General features: G+C 36.7%; 1 protein-coding gene across 2 annotated transcripts in view; it reads right to left on the reverse strand.

Annotated features, from left to right (window-relative positions):
* The window catches only part of LOC128693630 (uncharacterized), an 805,124-nt gene extending 799,960 nt beyond the window's left edge, over positions 1-5,164 (reverse strand). For both annotated transcript variants that reach the window (XM_070091191.1, XM_070091190.1), the window contains exon 1: positions 4,959-5,164. The gene's annotated coding sequence lies outside the window, so the exon portion shown is untranslated. The remainder of the gene's footprint in view (positions 1-4,958) is intronic.
* Between the last annotated feature and the right edge of the window lie 3,974 nt (positions 5,165-9,138).

Genomic DNA, 9,138 nt, shown 5'->3' on the forward strand with positions numbered 1-9,138 from the left:
CATAGACAATCTATCCAACAAATTTCTATACATAGCTCTAGGAAATGTGTCGTAAAACCATAATTTCGCAATTCTTTTCTTTATAGATAAACAGCGTTTAACTCTTGATACGAACTTAGTCAAATGACTAAGTCTGGCCTGCCAGGAGACATGGTCTGTAAAAGACCAGGTAAACTACAGGTAGTTAACGTTGGTCTGACAGGTTAGTTACTAAATAGAGGTAACTAACGTTAGTTCGACACGTTATTTATTACTAGAGGAAGTTAGCGTTAGTCTGACATGTTAGTTACTTAATATAAACAATTATAATTCCATTTTATGGATAGGCATTACGAGGCCTATTTAAAAAATATTGTTTTAGAAAGACTCGCTAGTGATTAAGTAACTTTATACATACTTAAGGTACCTCCTTTATACATACTTAAGATACCTCCTTTATACATTCTTAACGTACCTCCATTATACATACTTAAGGTACCTCCTTCATACATTCATAAGGTACCTCCTTTATACATTCTTAAAGTATCTCCTCAATACAGTCTTTAAGATTTTTGAAAATTGGTCTCCAAATCTGGGGGATTTTTGTTTTTGTCACCATTGGACCTCGTCCTGCTCAATTTCCTACCCTCGGAAATTCAATAAAAAATTATACTTTTTCTTTATGAAAAACTAAAAATGGAAATAATTGTTGGAAATGGGACTAATTTATTGGTAATTATCAAGAAATGAATTATCGGTAAATTAACAATACCGTGCCCGAAACAGTTCACAGATAACATACAATACCGTGACTCGAACAATTCATTCACAAATAACCCACAATACCGTGGTTGAACTAATTCACAAATAACTTGCTTGGAACTCACAAATAAAAGAATATCGTGCCAGTAACAACTCACAAGTAACACACAATACCGTGAGTGTAACACTTTCGGAAAGAAACTCGAGATTATGTTTCGGTTGCGCCATAAACCATTATCAAGTTCCAATTCACCTTCCCTCCAATTTCTTACTCAGTTTTAACTTAATAATGGTCAAGAAGGAACGAAACGTTGCCTACAGTTTCCTTTCGAACTTGAAAATTAGAGAACTTTGGATTTTAATAGGTCTTTTCTCGTGTGTCCCTGTCCAGGAGACTCGGGGAATTTATTTGATTAATGTATATTATTTCCTATTCATTTAATACTATATTGCCGATAACATTATTAGTAGCTAAATGCTGTTGTGCTTTATACTATTATCTGTCCCTATAATTTTAGCTATGTATATAGGTAGGATGTGGGTTTTTTATTAAAGTCTGGAATTACTGCCCTAATTACCACAGGGTAGTTGAATCAATTGGTATCCCGGAGAGGCGTCACAAACAGAACTGACGTCTGGTTTAGAAGCGTTGTCTGAAGCACTTCCAACATAACTCTAGCCTTGTAAACGTCTCCACCTCCTTGAGATTTGTATAGACTCAAGTTTTGGCTAACGGTTCTGTTGGTAAGACTGAACCTTTTCCTCACTACTATAGGCTTCAGTGAAGTACAAAGTCATGTCTGTGCGTAGAGTTACTGATAGCTACTGAGGTTGTGAATTTCTTTGCCATTTAATCGGATCTGATAGGGTTTTCGGAGTGTTACAGTAGTCTTGATTTGAACTGATCCAGATTTATATTCAGTAAGATGGGAGCGCTTCTATTAGGACTCTATTGAAGGTCTCAGCTGTGTTTTTATCTGTCATTCGTTCGTTATTTTCTCACTTGATTTATAGCACTTGAATCCAGTGATTATTAGAGAACTTTTGTACAATCTAAACTTCTACGTATATTCAGACAAGCCTATCAAGAACGGTATCTCTAAAAATATATATCTATGTAAATAAAGTTAATTTAGTATAGTGACTATAGAAAAGTCACTTTGACTAAATGTTCCAAAACTGCAACTTAAACTTATGGCCATTGTTATTCTGAGGAACTTTGTTGTATCTTCAACAAAGGAGAAAGTATTTGCTACTTCTTTGAAAACAATTTAATATTAAAGATATTAAGTCACCAATTTTGTCAGATTATCTCAATATGGTTTACAAGATACCTGGTATATAATCTTTTATACTAAAGACAGTCAGTTGTTAATAAGCCAGCAGCGCTGTATAGCCCTTGTGGTTTAGCGCTTCTTTTTGAGTATAATGTTAATAATCCAACTCATTGTTACAAGATAAACTTTCATAGGTTATATATGTAAGAGATTTATTCCAAACTCCTAGGATTTCTCCTCTTGCTTTGCTAGTATACTTAGCGAGACATATTCTCTTTTTGTAACAATCACCAACACTTGCAAATCACCAGCACTTACAGATCACCAATACTTATAAATCACCATCACTTGCAAATCACCAACATGTAAAAATGAGACATATAATAACCAACATTTATAAAAATCACCAAAATTTACAGATCGCCAACACTTGAATCACCATCACCCAAAGTCGTGTTATTTTGAACTTTCCGTTTGTTTATTATAACCAGATTTATTACCAACATAATACTGTTCATTGTTTAATGAACAAGTGTGGATTTGTTCACACTGTTCTTCCTGTGAGTTATCACTGAGTTTACCATCTCAAATGTAAAATAACAGAACTGTATAATAAAGCCGTGTTCACTTTGTTCTTCCGAACATTTTTATTGTTTTTACTGTCGTGATTTTGTGATCATTCTTATAGTATTGGTTTTGTGATCATTTTCATAATGTCTATTTTGTGATCATTCTTATAGTATTGGTTTTGTGATCATTTTCATAATGTCTATTTTGTGATCATTCTTATAGTATTGGTTTTGTGATCATTTTCATAATGTCTATTTTGTGATCATTCTTGCAGTATTGATGCTGTGATCATTCTTTAGTCATGGTTATTTGACCCTTCCTAGTGGCTGGAATATCATTATATCCACGGGTAGGATACCCCTTGGATATAATTATCTTTCAATCCCCCAAAATGCTATAGACTGGAAGATAATTAGCCTTGAAATGAGAGGGAGAGGGGCTCCAGTTCCTCGTATCAAGAGCCCTTTGCAAGCCACAAGTCATTCTCACTTCATAGGTAACCCGTGTAATTGCTCCTCTTCAATGTCCATTTAGGTGGGAAGCTGTAAATTCGTAGGGGGTCATACGACTGGGAGAATGGAAGGCAGTTAGGTTCGATCTCCTGAGAGAGAAGATAGGCTCAAGAACCCCTCCCTCGCCGGCATCAAGGAACCTCCCTTGATGGGATGGGAAGCACAAAACAGCAGCAGCCTTGATTATAACTACAAATCGTTGAAGGATTATTATGGAAAGCGCTAAACCCGTAGGGTTTACACAGCTCCTTGGGGGGTGAGGGAGGGGTTGGCGGACTTCATTCAAGGTTTAATTCGGGGAATTGTAGCACAGATCCAATTCCCTAGATCAAGAGCCCCTCATCAGCATCAAGGTACCTCTCTAGAGGTTAATTCTTGAAGGAGGGCTTTATGTAACTTGATAACGCTTCCTTTAAGTTCCTCCTTGTTATAACAAAAGCTTACGCTCTCTTATTCCGTACCTTTACGCTCTTGTCGGTTCTCCACCTCTTGTACCTGAGTGGCCAAACCAGAAGAGCGTGTGGCTTTTCAAGTGCCGAGTTCAACTCACCCCTACCCCTCCAAAAAAATAACATCTCCTTTGATTTTAACGCCAAAATGAAGCGGTGAATCTTTCTGTTCAATTCAACGCGTCAAGGATTTGCTTGCGTCTGCGTGCAGTTCAATAGCACAATGATTTGTTCACTTCTACGTTCATTCCATCGCCAGAATGCTTTCTTCAGCGCGTTTGTTCACCTGCAAGAAAACAACTATGTTCATCACCTGTGTTCACTTCAAGTCCAAAAATTCTCAACGGTAAAAATGTACTGTTCTGATTTCTGTTTATTTTACATCCCCATTTTTTTATAATCTCGCTGTTAATTTGAACGTCAGAAAACGGAAAACAGTACATTGAATTCTATGGGATAATGACCGCTTCGCATCGGTGAAGCGGTCATTATCCCGTGTGTTTTTTAATCCTGTTCATCTCGTTTATCAGTTGTGTTAAAAGAGGAGACGGTAACCCACGACTCAATTATTATTATTATTGAAATTCTATTCCCGTAGTAAATGGAGGGCAGTTCTAAATCCTTGGATAAAAAACTCTTTCCTTAGCATCATGTAGGAGATAAGGGGAGATAGCAGCATCACCTAGTTCAATACTGACGTCTAAACCCAACATCTTAACTTACTGATAACTAAGGAAGAACATCGAATGTATTTCGCTGGTTGTATCCATATATGTAGGTATATATGTATGTAGGTACATATTTTTGTACGTATGTTTGTATGTGAATGTATGTGTGCATTTATGTATGCATGCGTGAGATATATATATATATATATATATATATATATATATATATATATATATATATATATATATATATAGTCTGTCGTACCGAATAGGTATAACTAGCGATTCTGTCGATTCTTCTTGCCGAATAAGGCAAGCGAAATTTGTGTATGCAATAATTTGGCAAAAATCATTCTGAACCTAACAAAAAATATATATTTCATTGTACTTATTATTAAATTACTGTAAACTTACATAAAATATATTTAATTGGATATGGCTAAATTAAATTGCTCTTGTTATAATAAGGTTAGGTAAGTTTTCTAAGGTTCTTTTGGGAAAAAACTATTAATTTTTACATTAACATAAAATAAAAAAAAATCTTTAAACGTATAATGGAACATTTTAGAAATCACTTAATTTTAAATGAGTTCTTGCTAATTGACCAATTTTACTTATTCGTAACGATATATATATATATATATATATATATATATATATATATATATATATATATATATATATATATATAATAAATATTAGAAAATTTATATATTTACCCATAAATCAAAATTTCCTTACAAATTAATCATTTCGATTTCATATTCACAGCTGAGGTGATTGAAGGTACAGGCGTAGAAATTGTGGAGCATCATACCCATGAAACACCTGTTAGAATCCCAAATGGTGACGTCACTGCATTTAAAGGTCAAAGGTTACGCTTTCCCACTCGCATGACACACAGGCTAAAGACGGACTGACAGTGTTTCCCACAGCCGACCCTTGGCTGCCGCCGCCCCTCTGCCAGACGCACGGGAGGTTCCGCTGCCAGCCGCACGAGCGATTCCCCCCGGCGCCCGGGTCCTCTAGATCTGGAGGGTCCAGGATTTTTATTTTCGTCTTTTGTGTTTGTTTGCGAGGGAGCGTTTGTGTGTTGTCGAATGTGTGTGAGTGTGTGTGGAATGACTGTGCATCTGGGTATTCAAATACTTATTTCCAATTATGTATTTTATTTATGAATGATAAACCTCAGCTCTTGGCTCCACATCTTAACCTTCAGCAGATTGACAAGAAATTCTTTAAGATATCTACTTTTTCATGGCGTAATATATACACTGAGAGATGTATAGCTTTCAGTGTATATGCACTGAGAGTTTATAACAATATTTTAAACCATACATTATTTTCTGTGTTCGACCAGTCTTTTTTGTATGATTTTCTCTACATACATCTCTGTTCCTCCTTCTCTGAATTGGTGTTACATTTGGCACATTTTACTGTGTGTGTGTGTGTGTGTGTGCTTTAGTTGCCTGACGTGTTGCTTTAGGAAGATGTCCATTGCCAAGTCGAGCCACTTGCTCCTGCATCACTCTGGGCTCCGGTGGGGGTTCCAGTTCTCGAAGTCAGTATCTCCATGCTTGAGATCTCCTAGTATCAATAATTTAGCCTTGCTCTGCTTGCTGTCTCTGAGATTGTTGCCATGATACTGCAATGTTAATATATTTATCTGATTTTAATTTGGGCTGTCTGTTTTATCATAGCTGATTGTAAATCACAGCCACAGTGACCTAAGAGTATTGGTCCCTTCATCTTAAATTCTTAAAATAATCTTTATTAGCAGCACTACTAACTCTCCTCTCATCTCCTTATGCAGTGCACAGTCATCATCACCACTGGCCAGTTTTAGGTATCGTACCTATATTTGAAGCTACGTAAGGAATTCACATTTTCCAGTTCTTCAAACTAAAGAAAAATTTTCATTTTATCTCTATAGCACATACTAGCTTTCAGTTTCCATCTGTTTACCCTCGTCCATGGTCCTATCTTTTCAAAATCTGTCCCTGTCCACCCTCTTACTGCCTCTGAATAATTTGTACGTCGCGATCATATCGTCACTGGTTGCACAGTCTTCCATAAAAGTAAATTTAATTTCATTTAATCTCTCATCAGGTGTTTGTCCCACTACAGTGCCGCCTACTCTTCGATGGGACTGACATACTATGTGCAAAGGAACCTAATAATTTTATGTTGAGATTCTTAAAGGATGTTCTTTCCCCTTCCCTTATGCTCATGATTTTACACTCCTCGGATTTGTTTTACAAAATCTATTTGTCTGGCCACTTCTGCAATCTGTTCGGGGATCCATTAAGAACCTTGTCTATAGCTCTGTTCGTATACGTCTCAACAACCAGTCCCAGTACAGAACTTTGCGACACACACCTTCCTTTGCATTCGCTCAGTCAGGCATTCTTCCCTAGGAATCACTGCCTTGTTTCTCCTTTTTTTTTTAATCCATTCGAGCGGATTCCCTGCTGTCTGAGCCCGTCTCTTCAACTTAAGACACCGTACCAAATATCGTCTGGTACGTCTTTCTGCAATCCAGGAAAATATTTTCCATTCACACTTCTTTTCTCGGTTTTTTCTTCATTATTCTGTAATAAGACTTTAGTCAGTTCGTGAGACAAGATTTTCCGTTCCTAGAACCACATTGATTGTAGTTTATAAATGCATTCCTCTACAGGTATTACGGCACTCTTAATTATTTGATTCAGTACCTAAGAGAGTAAAAAGATCAAGGAAACCGAATATTGATTTAGAGTTACCAGTCTGTCCCTTTTCTTGAAAATAGTTGCGACTTTATTTTCAGTTGCATTGAACTCAATTGACTGTCAGTTTTTTTTCTATAAATGAGAGCATAGGTTTTTGCATCTTCTGTGAGTACCCATACTGATAAATTGCCAGGATTCTTGATAGATTGTCAAGACCCACGTTTTTTATTGTGGCCAAGATCTCTTCTTAACGTCCTTCCTTGTGGTGATACTAGTTTCTGTTGTCTTCCCCTTTTTCTGTTTTCCAGAAATGTTCCCGTTTCCTAATGGAATATTTCCTTAAATATACTATTCAGTTTTTCACGAACATCTTAATAATTCTTCATGTGTTATCATCCATCCTTCAGTCCTTGCACATATTTTCCTCCTAATGTAGATATTTTTGAGTTACTCTTGAGATTTCGTACGTCATTCTTTTCACATTTCCAGGTTTTTCTTCATCTGTGTTCATGGGTCATTAACCTGCGACCTTAAAGCTGTATGCGGAAATTTTCCTGATTTTTGTGACACTCAAGATGTATTAGACTTCGTTCAAGATGTATTAGACTGCACAGGATGGTGAATTCAGGTCAACGTACGACGATAGTGATAATTTATAAAAAAAATGCTTACATTTAAGTTTATTTTTTTACGGATTACATTAATATCGTGGTTAATTTTCACTAAGTTTGGTTGGGAGGTTGGACAGTGAACATTTACATTTGCATTTCACTTTGTTTCAGAAGTGCGGCGACTATGTGAATTTTGTTTTAATGTACCCCTAAGCAAATGACTTCTGTCTAGGGCTTTCTGCTGTACTTCACTATAACTGGAGGAGCACTGCAGAAGCCTTCTGGCACAAATGAGTACTAGTTAAGTCCTACTTACCCAACTACTCCCAGTGCTGATGTTCCATGACCAAGACTTTTCTCTCCAGATGTCCCACAAATCTTTTACTCATAATCTTTTCCATCACTTGGCACGATATGCATATCAGGGATACTAACCTGTAGTATAGGACCTCTCGACTTTTGCCTTTATTGAAAATCGGTCCCATGCTGGCTGGCTTCCAGCAATCTGGAAATCTTGTATCGAGTGACTTACTGGATACCCATGCGAGTGGCTCGCTCTGAATATTGGCCCCTTTTTCACTGCCCATAGTGATGTTCTTCCAGCCTCTTAGCCTTTACTGTGTCAGCCTCTCTCAGGTGCTTCAGTACCTCTTTCCCTAATAATTAAAAGTTCTCCAGCTCTACTCTGTTTCTGCTGTTCTAATCTGTCATTTGCTTTTGCTTACCATCTTAGAATCCTCTATTTTCTAACTCGCCTCCTCGCCATTTCCAGTAAATATCCTTCCTCCTCTTCCCCCCCCCCCTCATTTTTATCATCTGAGATTTTCATATTTTTTTTTACCCATAATGTGGTTTTGTGGGAAATCAGGGAAGTTAGCTGATTCTCGTATCCATTAGGGAAAATGAGAGGGGGGCTGAGGTAGTACCAAATGCGTCCGTTGAGGGTAGGCAGTATACCCACAGTACGCCTACGCCCAATGTTGCCAGAGTTCCTTATCCACTCTTGAATTATAAGACTAATTTAGTAATAAAACTTCTATAGGCTAATAATATACCACCTCTTATAAGCATTTAAGCTAAGCTAGTATTAGACATACTAATTTAGTTAGTATCCACCATTACCTTTCACAGCCCACACAGTTGATTACCTCTAAGTTACACTTACACTCGCCCAAATGACTGTAAACATATAGCTATTGCCTAATAAATCTTAAGCTGGTCATAAGTTTGCCTGAGATACTCCAGTATAGAAGCTTTAATAGAAACTGTGTATCATGCAACACACAACAATTCTCATTACTACATTTACAAATTGTTATATTCTTAAATTTTTTGTACTACCTCACTATTGTAAATCTATTTAATCGCTACAGTTACCTAACTTTAATATCAGTATGCTCCTTAACCTTTGTCAATATAGAGTAAGAATTAGTATTAGTCTGCCCGAATTGCCTAGGCCTGCTAGTGGCCTTCTTTGTAATTAATAATTTGTAATATGTAAACCCCATATTGCAATCTTTACAGAGAAATAAACATTTGAGTTTAAATTTACATTTCAGGAGAGCCCCGCCATGTTAGTGAGGAGGGAACTACGTCTACTAG

The sequence above is a fragment of the Cherax quadricarinatus genome, chromosome 34, assembly GCF_038502225.1.
Source record: "Cherax quadricarinatus isolate ZL_2023a chromosome 34, ASM3850222v1, whole genome shotgun sequence".
Taxonomy (NCBI): Eukaryota; Metazoa; Arthropoda; class Malacostraca; order Decapoda; family Parastacidae; genus Cherax; species Cherax quadricarinatus.